This window comes from Equus przewalskii, chromosome 14 (assembly GCF_037783145.1).
Source record: "Equus przewalskii isolate Varuska chromosome 14, EquPr2, whole genome shotgun sequence".
Lineage (NCBI taxonomy): Eukaryota > Metazoa > Chordata > Mammalia > Perissodactyla > Equidae > Equus > Equus przewalskii.
In genome coordinates this window covers 30,592,354-30,610,989 of record NC_091844.1, presented here as the reverse complement: position 1 = coordinate 30,610,989, position 18,636 = coordinate 30,592,354, and the positions used below count along the sequence as shown (strand labels likewise).

The window sequence follows — 18,636 nt, the reverse complement described above, 5'->3', positions numbered from 1 at the left end:
TCCATCTTTTTTCCTAATCTGGCTCAAGTTGCAACCAAGAGTCCTAACTAATCCATATACCTGTTTGGTTCTGCAGCTATCTGAGTGCAAATCTGGCACCTCCCCCATCCTCCTCCGAGTCTGTACAGGGTGCAACCCCCATTGGGTGCCCCCCTTATGGCACAGTCCCCACCAGCCCCCAGGGCTGGTCCATCATTGCTAATTCAGGGACTAAATGCTCCCACACAGGGTGATTGGGCTACTGCCTGACCATGGCTTTCTTCCCATTTTAGTCTGTGTAAACCCACCAACAATTTGCAGATTAATAGTCTGTGAGCCAAGGTTGCTCGTGGTTTGTTTACTGCAGCCGCTGTTCCCCTGGGCTGAAGAGTCCTTTCCACAGGTGTTTCTTCAGCCTGGACCTGATTTATTCCTCTTCCCTTCCCTCCCTCACCCAGGCTAATTACTGCTTTTGTTTATAATTGAGTAAAGTAAACTGACCTCCATCTTCCCCAGCAGAAGGCCTCATGCCTACATGGCCCATTAATGCCGCCGCAGAGGGGCTGAACGTCAGCCAGGCTGTAGGATACCAAACATCTGGATCCTGAGGACGCTTCAAGGGCCGCTGCTGGAGGGCAAGTGTCAGGACTTGGGGAAAAGGACACTACAGCCCTGTCAATGACCCAAGACTTTGCCTAGCACTCACACCAAATTGCTCCTGAAACAAAGTGGTGAGTTCAGTCTGGGTGTATGTTCTGAGCTGTGGGCCAGGCCTGGGAGGGGAGTGGGATGTATCTCTGGGAAGAGACAGTGGAGCAGAGCCGTAGAAGAAGGGGATGGCCCAATGGTTGTGGCTGAACAGAGGGGACTTTGATGGGGGCAAGGGAGGCACTGGGATGGGCAGTCCCTGGAGCCCTTTCTGTCAGCACTGCCTGCACTGAAATCAAAGCAGCAGGGATTAAGTCGTACACTCTCCAAGGGCCCACTCCAGTCAGGGACCCATGAAAGCTGGGCTGTTTTTGGTGTACGAAGACCAGCCGCAGGCCTATCAGCAGGGCATCCTCAGCCAGAAGGAACAGACACACTCTTTCAGTCTGGCTCCCATGTGGCCCAGCACCTGGGGAGCTGTCTGGGTGGGTGGGAGCTACCAACCAGAGCTTGGCTGTCCCCCAGCCCCTTGCCCTAAGCCCTGATGTCACCGGCCTAGACATCTGGCTGTCAGGTGTGACTGAGCTCATGCTTGGAGAGAGCCTAGCTCCACACACATCCATGCCCACCCAGCCAGGATCACTCACAGATGCTGCTTCCCTCCTGGGGGCAGAACACTAACCACACTGAGTCTAGATGTCCTCATCCATTAAATGCGGATCCGAATAGCACCTAGCTGGAAGGGTTGTCGTGAGGATTAACAAGATCATCCGCTGAATGTACTCAGCATCCAGGACTGTAAGCATCCAACTGGTGATAGCTACTACTAGCATTACATAACAAGATGCTCCTCTTACCCTCTGTGATGCTACCATGCTGTGTGACCTTGGGAGAGCCACCCTCTCTGAGCCTCAGTTTCCTCATCTGTAGAATGAGAGCATTTCTGTCGTTTCCTTTTCTAAGCCAAAGTTTCATTACCTGTAAACTGAGAATAATATTATTTTCTTAATTATCTTATGCAGGGAGGGAAAGGAAGAGGCTCAAATGACGTATGGTCAACGTGATAAAACTTTGAAAAGTATAAAGAGCAGTTCTAATTCAAGGGATAATAATGGTAATGAGCAAGAATGATAAATGCTAATTAATGCTAGTGGTTTCCTGACACTCTTTCATTTTCTTCTTAAAGGCTTAGAGGGGAGATTTTCCAATATTACGCTCTGAGGAGGAAGCCTGGCAGAGTGGCCCTGGGCAGAACGTAAATTATGTGGGAGGCAGCTGAAATGGAGGCATTCGGCCTACTCTTGGAATGTCTCTAAACCATTAGTTGTGGAGTTTGCACAAGCTCCTCAAGTAGTTCTGATGCCCTCAACTCCCACCCCATTCCCCTTCTTGGGTATCCCTCACTTCAGCTCAAGGCTTTGAGGCTTGTTGTCAAGTCAGTGCCCCAGTGATCGCCTTCACAGTGATTCTCAGATACTCTCACCTGTGTGTGATTGAGATTCCTGTAAGGGAAGAGTCTGCACTGAGAAGGGGTGGACTTGGAGTTGGGTCAGAAGGGGAGAGCTCCACAGAAGGACTGCACGCAAATTCTCCCTTGGCCAACAGTCTTACATGTCTCCTTTTTGTATTGGCTGAGATAATTTCAGTTGCTGTGGTCTCAGGAGCAGGCACAGGGTCTAGACTGGGCAACCTTGGCCTCTTTAATCCCACATTTCCCTTCCTGCCCTCCATCGGTCTGCTCTTCTCTTGGAAGGTATCTTCGGTATCTTGCGCATGCCTCCACGAGTCAAACAGAGTGTGGTAAGCTCTACTTTCTATACCTTGTATTGTGAGGACGATATGTTTCATTTTTCAAACATAGCATATTATGATGTTAATTAAGGGGTGGGGTAGGTCTTGGGGTGAGATACCCTAGAAACAGTCCTGAGACAAGGATTTGAGTGCAATTAGGGAAGTGAACTCTAGAAAGCACTGGGGGAGTACAGAAATGAGAAAGGGAAGGGAAGAAGCCAAGGGAGTGCTATATCTTAATAACTATCAGCGAGGGCATCAGGGCTCAATCTCATTGGGGACTCAGGAGACAGACTTGTTCCAGGCAAGGGGAAGGAAGCTGGGTGTCTGTCCACCACCTCTCCATCTTTCTTTGGCTGAAGACTGCCTCCAGCACCTCTGGGCTGTCTGTGCACAGGTAGAGTGTGTGCAGCAGGCAGTCTTCAGTCTGCAGAGGCGACTGCTGAAGACTAGGGCAGGGCACCAAGAGAATGAGCTGCAATTTGATTTTACAAATGAGGTGCATCCGCTACTCTTGCCTTCAGCCTCACTGACATTCTAATGTGCGATTCAGAGTTGGGGATCACTGAGCTGGTGCTCTCTGACAGGATGTTCAGACAATGCCAGAGATGGTCATTATGAGAGGAATAAAAAGTTGACTGAGGGCCCAGCCCTGTGGCTGAGTGGTTAAATTCGCATGCTCTGCTGCAGCAGCCCAGGGTTTCACCGGTTCGGATCCCCGGCGCGGACATGGCACTGCTCGTCAGGCCATGTTGAGGCGGAGTCCCACATGCCACAACTAGAAGGACCTGCAACTAAGATGTACAACTGTGTACTGGGGGGATTTGGGGAGATAAAGCAGGAAAAAAAAAAAAAAGATTGGCAACAGTGGTTAGCTCAGGTGCCAATCATAAAAAAAAAAAATTGATTGAGCCTCCTGTTGGGAGACAATGCTCCATGGGTCTTTCATGTTTCCACACACCTTGCCAGCATAGGCATGGGCTCTCTTTGTTCCCAACTGCCTTTTCAAGGTTATTTGTATGGTTAACAGTCTAGGAAGGCAAAGAAGGTGTCTCCCTCTGGAGCAGAGAGCAACTTTGTTTGCTGTCGAGTACAATAAAGAGAATATCTTCCTCTGGGTCAAAGTTTAGGCATGCTTACTGCCTATTATAAAAGATTCAGGCTCCCTAAGCTCAGAGATCCTCTCCTGTACTGCAATCCATGGCTTGTGCCGGCATCACTTGACCCTATTTGCCTCACTGTGTAGGAATTAGGGTTCCTGGAACTGGTGCAAATGCCAATGCTCTGGATATGGCTATTACTGTGAGTAATAAACTATCCTTTGTCTCTGACCCAGGAGTCTCATGTCTTCTGCCAGCATCCATGAAACAGTGGCAGGCAAGCTTGCTAGCTTGCAACTAGGGTAGAAATCTCAGCTCCTTGTATAGTTCTTGACACCTTTCCCAACTGTCCCTCAAATCAAGTGCCTGGTCATCATGTAAGTGATGAAAAGTGACATGAGGCCTCCTGCTCAGGAGCTCAAAATCTAGTTGGGCAAATAAGACAAGTGAATAGGAAGTAAGACGTCTCCACAACATGGTCTGATCACTAACAGCATGGTGCTCGAGTAGGGGCTCTGAGAGTGGGGGGATTGGAGGGAGGCAGAAGAGCTGGACAAAGCAGAGAGGCTGGGAGTGAATGCAGGCTGTCCAGGGCAGTGGTGGAATAGGTGAGGGGCAGCCCAAGCACAGAGTCAGGAGTGCCCTGCCAAGGAATGCAGACCCGGTTCTGGGGGTCATGGGAGCCCCGGAAGCCCCTGCATCCTGTTGTCTGTTTCCCCCAAGCTCCATCCTTGTCTTCTCTGACCCCTTTATCCCCCTTAACTCACTGTGCCCTAAGATGCCTTGGAAAAATCCCCACAGAATACGTGGCAGTTTAGTGGGGCACACAGTTGTTTGTGTGGCCTGAGAGTTGGGGGGGGCGGTGCTGGGTCCAGAGTTCATAAGAGCCCCCACCTGCTCTCTCAGGCAGCAGCCAGAGACCACCAGGAATGTCCAACAGGGAGAAGATTTATGGCTGAGCCAAGAGAATCATCCCTGTGAAGATACCTACACAGTCGTTGCAACAGGAGAATTTATAAGCCTCCTCCTTCGGTTGCTACTGAGTGGAAAAATACACTGAGCCCAGAGCCGTGAGCTCCTTGCCAAGGCCCGTGACTCATCTCCAAGTCATAAATAATGGGTCCCTCATGACAAAGCAGAGAAGGGAGTCGGGCCCAGGGCCACGTATTTATTAGAAAAGAGAGTGGAATCATTAGTTGGGGGGCTTGGTTTCCGGAAAACTCAAACCACACCATGTTAGAGAAGGTCAGGAGGCACGTCCACAGGAATTCAGACCTGACATTTTTTTCATATTCTCAACCTTTCCTCTGGGGTAGAGACCCCTGATGCATCCACCAGAGGCATCCCCCTGCCACCCAGTTCCACGCACCAAGACAAGACCTTGCTGTGTCCCAGGCCTTGCTGGGCACTCCCTTGGAGTCCTGACAATTCTGACGGCCACGAAGGGAGTCATAGCAGTGTGCCTTGGTGGTCACCGCACTGTGAGCATCAGGAAACATTCACTGCCTGGAAGCGTGACCTCTGGCAAGTTAAGGCCCCTCCTGGGGCCTCCGTTTCTTGAGCCTTCCAGGGCCGCTGTCAGATGAGGTGGGAGAGTAGACGAGGTTCTCTCCAGGCTCCCAGAGCTGGCTCACGCTTGTGAGAGGATGGTCTAAAGATGAAAGGAAAGAGAAGGAAAGAGTCACACCTCTCTAGATCACTCTTTCTGGGTCTTTCTCCCTGTCTCCGTGCCTCTCTCTGTCTCTGGGTCTATAGGACTAGGAATCTAAGGATAATAGATGTGGACAGGGAGGTACAATAAATCATTTACACACTGTTCATGAAACCTTTTATGTGCGAAGAAAACACAGCCATGTGTGATTCAGGGAAAGCTGAGCTTGTCATCTTCCCCTAAATCCATTCTGTGTGTTCATCACCACCTCCCTAGTTGCTCCGACCAGAAAACTGTGTCTCCAGGATGATACTCCGCTTTCCCCTCTCCCTGCAGCAGTCACCAAGGCCTGTGCAAGCTCTCTCTAACATCTCTTTGCTCCTCCCTGCATCTGCTCAGGGCGCCGCCGTCCCTCACCTGGTGGCACAGGCCTGAGCAAGTTGCATTTCCAACTCTTCCGTGGCGTTCCACTACCTTCTGGCTGAAGTCCATTCCCTTCAGTGTGGCTCCCAGGCCCCCTGGGATGCAGGCCTGGTGGTGGCCCGCCATTGAGGCTGCTTGACTCCTCTCTCGTTCACCTGCCTGACACTTGTTCACTCACCAAGGCCCAGGGCTCATCCCTCCTTCTGCATGCTGCTTCCTCAGAGCCACTTCAGCTGTGCAGACACCAGCCTCAGCCTCCTGAAGCCTTGGTGGCCCTTAACTGCTACTACCCATCCAGGTCCCCAGCCTGGCTGTGCACTCCTCTGGGCGGGGACTGCCTTACTCACCTAATCCTCCCTAGCTGCACAGCCTTTGGCACACAACTGTGGCCAGGGAGAACTCAAGGAGTGAATGATGAATGGTTGAAGAGATGAATGGAGTGATGAATCAATCCTTCCTTTATGACAGCCCTTGGCACACACAGGAATGCATGCCGAGTCTGCTTCCCCACTCTGAACTGTGCCCTACTTTCATTGCCTTCTTCTGACCTCCAAAGCCGATGGCCTATAACTAACAACCGGCCTTGAGCACAGATGACTAACGGAAGCTCCACGCGTGGGTTGGCTGTTTGATCTGTTAGGGAGCCTTCACTCGTCCACCCTGACCAATGCTGGGCATTTCAGACACAGCCTGAGGTTCCGTGTATATTTATTAGTGTGGGTTTCCAGAGCCCTGGTTTTGAGTTATTGAGGCTGGCAAATGCATTCCTCATTGTGTTTCTGTGTACACTGCAATTACAGAGTGTGAGCATTGAAACAAAATGGAATCCCAACTGTCAGACCTGGGAAGCCTCATAGGAATTCTCTGGACCTACCAACACCTTCACCACACGGATGAGGCCTGTGGAGACAAGGGTTTTATTCACACTTCCCAGGGCTGCTGGGAGAGGCAGCCCTGGAACCTCAGGACTCATTGGTGACCACTCTGCCCTGGGCAGTTGACTCAACAATTGCATCTTGCCACTGCCCTCTGCCGCATGTCCTGAGAGCTCTGGGCTGGTCCAGCTCCCTCTCATCCAGTGGGTGCCTCCACAGCCTCCTGGGCCCTCACCACATTCCTTGGCTGCTTTGCTGGTTTCCAGTTTTGTTCGTCCTTTCTCCTCTGCCTCCCATCAAGTACCTGGTGTCAGGGTCTACTGGGGGGACAATGAGACCTCAGCCTTAAGGATGATGGACTTGGGTCTCAGAACCCCAGAGCTTACAATCAGCTTCTTGGGACTGATTCAAGGCAGAAATTCATCAAGTGCCTTCCTGATCCTGTCTCAGTTTCTGGCAGGCTCAGAATGGGATGAGAAAAGCCTGGTGTGGAGTTACTGTAGGTGTATCCATCTTAGTGGGGCCACTGGGCACTCGCTCACCAGGGAGAATGCACCCAGCCCCAGGCCACAAACAAGAGAAACAAGTGTGAATAAACACATGTGATCCCTGGGCTTGAGGCTTGAGTCCTCACCACTTAAGTGTTCTCAGAGTCAGCAAAGCTACTTGGAGAGGGCTCTCTGGAGGGGAGTAAACTCAGAAGTTTCAGGGCAGAGACTGAGAGCCTGGGAGGAGGGGAGGGACAGAGGCCAGGAGGTTGCCCTCTCTTTCTGGGACCCTGATTAGTGCTGGGGCTGGAGTAGTGCCACGCTAGGTTCAGGGAGCCCTCCGGTGGGTGGGAGGGGAAAGGGAGTCAGATTCAGGATGGAGGGGCCATTCAGGCTGAGTCCCTGGGCTGGAGCCCTCAGCCTTGCCTGACTTAGGTTTGCAGGGACATTAGCTCCCTACAAACAGACTTCCCCACCATGGCCCTTGTGATCCAGCTCTTATCCCAAGTTGCTTCCCCTGCCACATTAAACCCATTCTCCGGAGAGAGACACGAAGTCTCCCAGGGAGCAGATGGAATTGCATCCCGTCTTTCCTCCCTATCCCAATCAGGACCAATTGCATTTGTGGAGGAGTGAGAGTCTGAGAGATGCTGTTCTAATGGTGGGATTGGAGGCAGCAGGGATGAGCTGGAGCATTTCTGGAGGAATAAGGCAGCGTGTTTTTTCTGTCCACACCCAGGAAACCTCTCAGGGAGCTCTCTGGCTGGAGAGAAGTCAACACTGTTGGCTTCCTCAGCAGCGTTTTCTGCCTTGGCCATCCTTGGCCCACTGTGACCCGGTGTTCTAGGCATGTCCAGCTCCGGAATCATCTGTGTACTCCAGGTTCTTGCCCAGGATGTTCTCTCCGCTCAGAGCACCCTTACTGCCCCCTTCCTAACCCCATCTCAGCCTTCACTCCCTGGATGACTTCTCCTCAGTCTTCCAGAGCCCACTCACGTAATCGGCACATGACAAGTGTTTGTTGAACAAAACACTAAGCCCTGAGCTGGAGGCTGGAGGAACCAAGACAGCTGAACCCAGGCTCAGTTCTCTTTACAGATAATCTTCTGCATCGAATTTCCTTGGGATCTTGGGCAAATCTCTCCCCATCTCTGGCCTCAACTTCTTTATCTGTCAATGAGGCAGCTGAGCTGAGAGCCTTCCAGCTCTGACACACACCCTGGGTGGCAGCGAGGCCAAGGTCTCGGCCCCATGCTCTCCCCGCTGGCCAGCCTCACCCTCCCCAGCCGGGAGGAACATCCTGAACAGCGTTAAGAATAATAAACATGGGCTGATAAACATCAATAGGCCCGCCCGGTGCCAAAAGGGAAAGAGGGAAGACTGTGCTTTGCTGGCTGGAGCCTCCCTGGTCCAAGGAGCTGCTGCCAGTTCCTTAATCATCTGGAGACAGCCGGCCGGCTCCCCCGGCCCCGCCCCAGGCCCAGGGCAGGCAGAGGTCAGGCCAAGCCCCGGGGGAGCCGGCCACTAAGTCCTCAGCCACAGACTAGCCACAGATGACCCCCACCCCATGCCAGGGCTTCTCTATGGATGGGGGTTATGTCACTGCCTTTTTTGAAGCCTTTAGTGGCTCCTCACTGCCCACAAGACAGAGCCCACATGCCCCAGCCTGGCACAGTAGGCCCCGCAGACTCCAGCCTCAGCCTGACTCTCCAGCCTCACAGCTCACCTGTTCGTAGACTGCAGCCACCGAGAGTGTCTTGCCATTTCCCAGAAATGCCAAGCTCTTATTCCTCTGAGGTTTTACACAGACTACTCCCTTTTGGAGAAGGCAAAATCCTACTTTGACACCCAGTTCGGGCAGCAGGGCCCTGCAGAGTTAGCATTTCTAGCTCATGCTGCTCAGTATCCCAATTATTTGGTTCCTTGCCTGGCTCTCTTGTAGACGGTGAGCTCTTAAGAGAGGAGATCCAGTAGGGGAGGAGTAGGGTAGCCTGTGATGCAGAACTTGAGCTCTGGAACCAGGTGGTCTGGATTTAAAACCTGTTCTTTCACTTTGCTATGCGGCCTCGGGCAAATTACTTAACCTCTCTGTGCCTCAGTTTCCAGTAAAATAAGGATGATATGAAGGGCTGTTGTCAGGTTTACATGTGAGTGCTCAGAAGAGTGCCTGGGCCCCAGTGAAGCCCTCCAAGGGGTAGTCCTTGTTATTTACGTTTGTACACAGAAGGCTCTAGCTGCATGTGTCGAATGACTTCATGACTATCTGACGCATAGCTAGAGAAATGACCATAGGCCTGGCTCCTCCATTGAGTCCTGGTCTGCTGTGGTTGTGCAATGAATATCTGAGTACCTGGCTGTGGTGGCCAACAGCGTGGCCACAGGACAGTCACCCCCTAAGAGCAGGAGCTGCATTTTCTCCATCACGACAGGAGAATCGTTTCATGTGGAGCCTATGGGTGTTGGTGAACTTGGGCACTTCTGGTTGCCTAGGCCTCCCCAGGGTGCCGAGAAACTCAGTGGTCAGTGGCTGTGGGTGCTGAGTCATGTAACACTTGGAATCAGGGGTGGCTGGGGGAGGAAGAGTGGCCAAGGCAGGAAATGGGCTGCTATGGCTGGGGCGGGCTGCCCCTATGACCTACGGGCCTCAGGGTCTCTTCCCAGAGCGGGTGACCTGGCTCATTCGTTAAACCGCAAGTGCAAGGGCACCACCATTCCCAGGGAGCCTCGGCCCGCCGACTTCCAGCCTTCCCGCCTCCCTGGGGAAGCTGTGTCTCCCTGCTTCAGTCCAATTTTCCATGTGGGATTTCCGGAGACACCAAATGGGTCATGTGACAGGAGACATGGTTCGAGAACTTCGTACATTTCTAAAATTCCTAGCCCTATTTTCAGATGCCTGCTCCCCTGTGCATACCCCTCCCCAAACATCCCCTTTTATTATGAGCAATATTCTCCTCTCCGGTGGAGAATAAGAATTATTAGTAGATTCATGAATCAGAGTTCCAGTGGGTTGAGAATCATCCCTTAATTTGAGTCTTTCTGCTAGCTTATGCTTCAGGCTGGCCTGAGGGGCTCTGGTGGGAAATGTACAGTGTTTGGAATGTATGTACACTGAAGGAAACTCAGACAGTGCTATTAGTTGGGGGTCATCTATTGACTGATTACTCACATTAAGGGGCTGCCCTGATCTGTCCATCAGGGGACTTGGGAATGCCCCTGCCTCAGGCTCTCTCAGGGAAAGTCATGCCACAGCTCTGTGCACCGGTAGACCACAGCTATGTGTGGGCACGGGGCAGCTCTGGGCTCCCTATTCCTAACAGCATAGAGATGGGGAATGTGGGCAGACAGCAATGGAAAATCTGCACCTGGAAATGGTGGGTCATGGGGGGCAGGCAAGGGATAGGGAAAGCCTCTGGGGAGACTGGGGTTCCAGGAGGAGGCAGGGCCAGTGTTGTGAAATAGAGAAGGAAGTGGGAACCCCGGTGTGTGCCCAGCACCGCATGTGTGAGCATAGACCACACCCTTGAACGAATCAGAAAAAGGCACCAGAGCACAGCCCTGAGCCCGAGTGCAGGGCTCAGTGGGTGACGGCTGGGCTGGACTGCTCACCAAGTCTGCACCTCCTGCCCAGGCCCTTATGCAACGAATGCACGACCTGCACAACCTCATCGCCTACTGTAGCCTGGGGCCTTATTAATGGGGTACTGAATGTGGCCAGGGTGCCCTCCTTCCCTCTGCTGAGGTGCCCTGGGGACAGCTGATTAAGCAGGCTGGCACAATGTCTGCAATGATTTACGGGCTACCCAGAAGCTTCTGCCTGGAGAGCTGGGCTGCTGCATTATTCATGGCAGTGAGCCATAAATCTGCCCCTAGAGCTGGCTCAGGCTCTGTCCTGGAGGGTGAGGACGAAGGGAAGGGTGGTGAGGAGGGAGGGGTGAGGTGCTCAGAGCTCCAGGCGCTTCTGAACAGGAATCTGACCATTGCTGGTTAGGTGTGATGGGCAATGCCCCCTGAAGTTATCTTGGCCAATCCCTTGCATTTCAGCGGTGATGTTCTATGTCTTCCTTTGGTTTCTCTTGTCCAGTAGCTCTCTTCTTGTCTGACCTGGATGCCTTTTACTGTACCTGAAGCCCAGTGTTCCTGCCTGAGGCGATTCTTAAGAGGACTGTAAAATATCAGATCACATTTCTTTAGAACAAATGGTTTGCCTAAAGTCCTGCTGTTAGGCAGTGGGGGCCTCCATCAGCAAAGTCCGGACTGAGCCTCTGCTTGTCTTAGTCCAGCTGTGGTTACTTTACCTCACTCACTGATGTCTCTGTGTGAGAAAATGCAGGCAAGATAGAGCCTCGGGCATGAGAGGAACCATTAGTGCTGTCCTTCTCAAACTTGACCTTGCATCACCAGCCGGAGGAATTGCCAAATCACAGATTGCCCAACCCTGCCCCCAGTGTTTCTGACTCAGGAGGTCCCAGGTGAGGCTTGAGAATCTGCATTTCTAACAAGTTCCCAGGTGATGCCGATGCTCTAACCCAGGAATCACACTTTGAGAACCACTGCTTTAGCGTGATTTAACCCAACTTCACTGTGCTAACAGCACCTAGTGAGGAAAGTACCAACAGTGGAATATGCAATTGTTAAATTCATTCATTCATACATTCATTCAATGCACATTTATTGATACCTACTAAAAACACAGATATGAAGAGCCAGACACTGGCCTCTGTGCCAGCTCACGGTTCAGCTGGGAAGAGAAGGACACGTGCTGAGAGTTGAATCAAGCAATTCAACAAGTTCAGCCCCTGTTGGGGGCCTGTAAACGCCCTCACTGTCCACTGCTGTGATCTAAATGAGTGGAGAAAACATAGTGGCTTGGTACTTTCTCTTCCAAGGCTGACTGGAGAAACACCCAGAGATTTGCTGGACTGGGAGTTGGTCAAATCTGAAGGTGCTACTGTCCTGAAAAGGAGATGTCCCTGCAGATTGAGAGATTAGGAAGGTGTCATGGAGGAGGTGAGACTTGAAGTGTGGATTTGGGAAGGAGGCGGAACTGGTAAACATGGCTGTCCACGCTAGATTAACAATCTTTTCGAAACTTAAAACAAATGTGACTGCCCACTTGCTTTCTGAGCTTTGGGCTGGAAAACCTTTCCTCTGACCTTATTGGTTCCAGATATTTAGTTTTTTATAGTTTTTCATTTGCATTTTCCTCTGGGACTTGCAGACAACAAACATGCTTGTCTCAAAGACAAGTGCAAACAGAGAGTAAAGAGTAAAGGTTTTCTGGGCAGTGTTTGAGCCTGGCAGGGAGGGAGTGGATTAATAAGCAAGGGGATTTGTGACAGAGCGGAAATGGCTTGAAAGGAGTTGTAACAGGGGGCACCTGGCTGGGTAAGGAAAGTGAGTACGGAGTAAGGAGCAGGTTATCCAGACGCTGTAGTAGGAAGTCCTGTGAGACCACTTAAGACTGTACCTATCACCTCCCTCTCATCCTACTCCCCAGAAGGAAACTTTTAAAACTTTTTTAGTGTTTCTTTTATGTTTATATCCATATTTCTAACTAAAATTAACTCATTGCTTTCTCTTTGTCCATTAACTTCAGACATTATTGACTTTCTATTATGATAGATAAAAACTCACTTATACACTCTCTTCTGCACCCCCTTTTCTCCTAATATCATTATATCTCAATTCTTAGTTCAAATAGTTTTAAGAATTTTTATTATTTTTTTTAATTATTATTATGGCTATAAATTTTGCTCATTGTTGACAGAAATGGTATGGTCTGATTATATCTCCATTCTTGTAAAACTTTTAGTTTTTCCTGGAGTTAATAATTGCCTCGGTTTTTCATTTGTTTCATTTCCTTTGAACATCTGACTAAATGATTTCACACCCTTCTGCAGCTCTGTAAAATGCCTCTCAATACAATTTTCTGATTGGTCAAACCTACCAGATCATTCACCACTTTCATTTTCTCCTGTCTAGAATTGTGTCTCTTGTGCTCTGAGATCTCCTGCTCTCTCTGGACTCGCCTCTCTCGATGGCCACGGCACAGCCTCATCCAGCCCCTTTCTCTTTGCCCTTCTCTTATCTTTATTCCTTGTTGCTTTGAGTCCATGTCGTGTCTTCCTCTTTCTTGCTCTTCTCCCTTGTTTTGGTGGTGCACATCCTCTAATAGCTTCCTGAGAAACAGTACAGCAGAGGTAAATGTTAGGAGATTCCAAATTTATGACAATGCCTTACTCCACTCACAAACTAGATTGAATACAGGTGGAGAATTGTGGGCTGAAAATAGTTTTCCCTCAGAATTTCCAGCTTTCAGTTTTGTTGTTGAAAAGCCCGGATCCATTCTCATTCTCAGTCCTTTGTTTGGGCTGTCTTTCCTCTCAAAAAGCTTCTGGAGTCTTTTCTTTACCCCTTGTATTCTAAAATTTCATGATGATGGGTCTTGGTATGGGTTTTTAAAAAAATTAAATTTCAATCTGGAGACCCATTATCTTCAATTCTGGGAAAATTTCTTGTGGTCTTTCTTTTCCTTCTTTTTTCTTTTCTTTTCTTTTCTTCCTTCCTTCTCTCTCTCTCTCTTTCTTCCTTTTCTTTCCCTCTTTCTTTCTGTAATAGCTTTTGTGCTGTGTTCTCTTTTCACCCCGGAACTCCTAGAATTTGGAAATTGCGTCTCCTCCATTTGTTCTTTAATTTTTGAATCATCCATTGTATTGTCCATGTCCCTGTCATTTTGTTCTACTTTGTCTTTCTCAGCGTTATCCTCCAACTCTTCCTATTGATTTTTTTTGGCTTATATATTTAATTTTCGAGAGCTCTTTATTGCTGTCTGATTATCCTTTTTTGCTAGATCCTCTTCTTATTTTATGGAAGTAGTATTTTTAATCTCCTTGAAAATATTAATTATATATTTTTTGAGTCTTTCCATTGTTTTTCTCACCATCTCTGTTTCTTCTGAGTTCTCTTTTGTTTGTTTCTGTCTTTCACATGAGAAATTTCCCTCAGCTGTCTGCCAATTCTTGATTATCCATTCATATTTAGAGGTGAGGACAAAAAAGCAAATCAAAAGCTAGGAAAGGAGGAGGGGCTTGTAGACAGGTAGTCAGGTAGCTCAGAGGTCTGTAGTTGTGAACCTCCAGCAAATCTGTGGATCTTTTCTTTAACTAATTCAGTTTGTCCACTGGAAAAAAATCCTTCATTCTCTTCTCTCCATTCTCCTTACAGTATAAGTGAGGGAGCCCCACTTATTTTATACAATGCCTGCTGCTATTCTGGAACTGGGTGAGTGTGGTGCATTAAAGATGCTCACTGAGGTTTTGTCATTGTCCTCTCAAAAAGTGCAGTTGTTTTTCTTCCCCTTAAACCTGGGTTGGCTTTGTAACAGCTTTAGCCAGTAGAATATAGCAGAAGTGATGCTGTGACAGTTCTGAGACTAAGCCTTAAGAAGGCTCAAAAGCTGCTTTTGCGCTTTTCAGAGCCCTGAGACACCATGTAAGAAGTCTAGCTACCTTGCTGGAGAGGCCATGCAGAGAGGCGAAGTATAGCAAAGGCAGCCCTGAGACTACATGGAGAGAGAGGCCCCACCATCCTAGCACCCCAGCTTAGCCCAGTCTTCCAATGTAACCAGTCAAGGCCCCAGCCATGTGAGTTGGCCACCTTGGGTGCTCCAGCCCAGTTAAACCCCCAGATGACTATAGCACCCACGGTATGGAAGAACTATCTAGCTGGGTGCAGTCAACTGACAGAATTGTAAGCAACAGAAACCTGCCTTCCTGCTAACATTTCTACATCCATTTGGAGAGCGAAATTGCTGCCAAACAACAGGGCACTGTAGGGTGACCTCAGTGGTGGTGCTTTGCTTTAAAGAGGTATACCACCCCTACATGTAGCCCCATGCCTGTGGGTAGGACAGAGACTTAACAGACCTGGCAGCCAGGCATGCTGGGAATCATAGTTTCAAAGTTCTGGGAAGCCACATAGTGGAGGTGGGACCAGACTCCACCAGAGCACAGCAGCGCCATGGTAAAAGAAAGCCTGGGAACCACACCCTGAGAGTTGACTTGAGATCTCTATAGGATCTAGAGCCCTCAAAAGCCATTTGCTCTAGATACAAGAAAGGAATTCAACTGATTCCAAATGAACAGTGGGAGGACCAAGGGATATCTATATGTTATTTGTTGCTAAGACAGAATCTTGATATATCTATTTTATTTTGAAAATAAGTTAAAAGGGAAAACATTCAACTTGATCTAGTAAAAAAGATGAACTGCAGAACCTGACAAAGGAAACTTCATCTTGGTGACTCAGACGTGCAGAGAGTAACTAGAATTCAATTTTAGAAAACTGTTTGAAACCCTGACTAAGTTGCCAAAAAAAATGTGGCCACTATGAACAGCTAAAGAAAATCCTAAGCAAGGAGAAGACTAAGACGAAACAAGATGAGATGCAAAGATGACAAAGTGAGGTGGAAAGGGAACTAGGTAAGATGTGGGAGCACATCAAGTTACCTATTGCTATGAAATGAACCACCCTAAAACTTAGTGGCTTAAATCACACCATTTTATTTACTCACAGTCCTGTGGGGAAGAATTAGGGCAGGGTCAGTCAGGCAATTCTTCCGCTGCACATGATGTGGGGTCTGCTCCATGAGGTAGTAGCACTCAGTTGGGAAGTGGGCTGGAGGTGGAATGTTCAAGATGACTTTATCTCATGCATGTGACACCTGGTGGCTAGAGAATTGTGGGAGCTTCTCTTTCTCATGTGGCTGGAGTCTCTTTCTATGACAGCTGGATCCCCAAAGTTAGAAAGTGGAAGCTCTTAACCCTCTTAAGACTGAGGATTGGAAGTCCCATAATATCACTTCTGCTGCATTCTATTGGTTAAACCATGTCACCCGACCAGCCCAGATTGAAGGGGAGAGAAATAATCTCTACCTCTTGATGGAGGGGGTGCATGCACATACAGATATAAGTTCAGGAGGAATTGTTGACAGCTCTCTTTGTAGTCAACCCATCCTGAAACTGCAGGCTCAAAGGAAGGATGGGAAAGAAACTTAAAAAAAAATTAATATCCATACCAAGGGAGGTGAGAAGCAGAAGTGACACTGTCAAAAATTGGAACCATGATGTGGAACATGAACTTCAGTAGTTCTCCTAGAAATTATGAATGCATATAGAAATAAAATAATGAGTGAGAAGATGGAAGACAGAGAAATGGGGCCCTGGTGGAACTCCATTTCTATGCTTGTGGAATTCCTCATGTTACGTGTCTTGGTGGCAGAACTGCCTCACACAGAATCTGAAAGGCCAGAATCCCATTTTCTCAGGCTGATTGCTAGGGTACCAGCATGTGACCTATGCCAGCCAGTCAGGCACACGCATCTGGGATTTTGAAAAGGAAGCTTGTAGCACAAAGATGAAGGGACCAAGAAGAATTCATTTTGAGGGTGGCAGCACTGGGTCCAGGACAGCAGAAGCCGCAGTACAAGCTGCAGAGTGCAGGGTCCAGTGCTAGAGTGCTAATGCAGTGAGCAGCCCCCAGGGTTCAGTGGCAGCATCCCCAGAGTCCTCATTGGATGTGTTCTGTGATGTAGCTTGGCTGGCATTCTGGCTGCTGCTGAGCCTTATTAACTGTGCTGCCCATTTTCTGAGCCAGGTCTCCGTCTTCTTGATATTTTTGTAAGATTCCCAGTATCTATTTAATAAATTCTTTCACTACTAAGACAGCCAGAGTTAGTTTGGGTTGCTTGGAATTAAGATCCATGACTTGTACAAGGATATGAGCAAAGAATAATAGGTGTTGCTGTGGGAGGAAAACCGAGACAACTGGAAGAGGCAAGGATCAGTCAAAACAAATTTTTTCTTTATGCTTCTTAGAAGCCAGAAGGGAATCCAAGTATGTGTCCAGAGTGTTTTACTATATTTTAGGCAAGATAATAAAAAGAGCTCTCATCTAGATGTATCATGGAAATAATTATATTTAGTAAGAAAAATTATAGAAGAATCAAGAAGTGAAAAAAAATAGATTATCCGCAATTTAGCATGACTTCAGACTTCCCATCTGCAATGGTAACTGCCAAAAGAAAGCGTAACAATGTTTCCATCTTTTAGCTTTGTGGGTAAGAGCCTGCGATCCACATTCTTTCTTTAAAAAGAATTACTTGAAGATGTGTAGCCCAGAACTGAGCGAGTGGTTCTCACACTTCATTCTTCTTTTTCAAGATTGTTTTAGCTATGCTACGGCCTCTGCCTTCCACACAAACTAGAATAAGCTTGTCTATGTCTCCAAAACTTCTTACTGGGTTTTTGATAGGAATTGCATTAAATCTATAAATCAATTTGAATAGAACTGACATCTTTATTACGTTGAGTCATCTAATCCATGAACACACTATGTCTTTACATTGATTTAGATTTTCTTTGATTTATTTCATCAGCATTTTGTAATTTTGAACATACAGACCCTGTCCATGTTTTGGTAAATGTATACCAAAGTATTTCATTTTCCTTGGAGTGATTGTAAATGGCTTTGTGTTTTTAATTTCAGTTTCCATGTGTTCGTTGTTAGTATACAGACACGCAATTGATTTTTGTGTGTTGACTTTATATCCTGTAACCTTGGTGAACTCACATATTATAGTTTTTTTATAGATTCCATGTGATTTTCTATATAGACAATCATGTCATCTGCAAATAAAGACAGTTTTAGTTTTAAATGGTATGTCTTTTCTTCCTTTTTCTTGCCTTATTGCAGGGGCTAGGACTTCCAGTACTGCACTGCGCAAAAGCCGTGAGGGCAGACATTCTTGATCCTAGGAAACAAGCATTTAGTCTTTCACCATTAAGTATGATGTTAGCTTTAGGGTTTTTATAGATGCTCTTTATCAAGTTGAAATATTTCTTCTCTATTCCTGGTGTGCTGAGAGTTTTTATCATGAACTGGTGTTGGATTTTGTCAAATGCTTTACCGTGAATTTAACTGTAAAACATAAAACTTTAAAACTTTTAGGAAAAATAGAAGAAGATCTTGGGATCTGGGGCTAGGCAAAGAGTTCTTAAATTTGAGACCAAATCATGTTCCATACCCTGCAAAAGTGTTAATTGGACCTCATCAAAATTAAAAGGTTTTTCCTCTGTGAGGGCCCATGTGAGGGGAATAAGACAACTACGCACTGGGAGAAAATATTTGCAAGTCACATATTCAAAAATGACTAATATCTAGCATATGTAAAGAACTCAACAGTAAAAAAAATCCATTTGGAAAATTGGGAAAAGACATGAACTGATATTTCACATAAGGAGAATATACAGATGGCAGATAAGCACATGAAAAGATGTTCAACATTATTAGCATCTTTATTCATAATGGTCTGAAATTGGAAACAACCCAGATATCCTTCAAAGGGTGAACGGTTAAACCAGCTGTGGTACTTTCATACCATAGAACACTTCTCAGCAATAAAAAGGAACCAAGTATCGATACACACAACTTGGATGAATTGTCAGAGAATTATGGTGACAAAAGCCAATCTGAAAATGTTACATACTGTATAACTCCATTTCTATAACTTTCTTGAAATGACAAAATTATAGGAATGGAGAGCAGATTAGTGGTTGCCAGGAGTCAGGGACATGGTGTGGGAGTTAGAAGGTGGGACGCAGGTTTGGCTATAACAAACAATA

At 47.7% G+C, this 18,636-nt stretch overlaps 1 long non-coding RNA gene across 1 annotated transcript in view; it reads left to right on the top strand.

The window, feature by feature from the left end:
- The window catches only part of LOC139075727 (uncharacterized), a 56,874-nt gene extending 39,205 nt beyond the window's left edge, over positions 1-17,669 (top strand). The window contains exons 5-7 of the long non-coding RNA XR_011526451.1: positions 499-710; positions 2,381-2,427; positions 6,393-17,669. This is a non-coding gene — a long non-coding RNA (uncharacterized lncRNA). The remainder of the gene's footprint in view (positions 1-498; positions 711-2,380; positions 2,428-6,392) is intronic.
- The last annotated feature ends 967 nt before the right edge of the window (positions 17,670-18,636 follow it).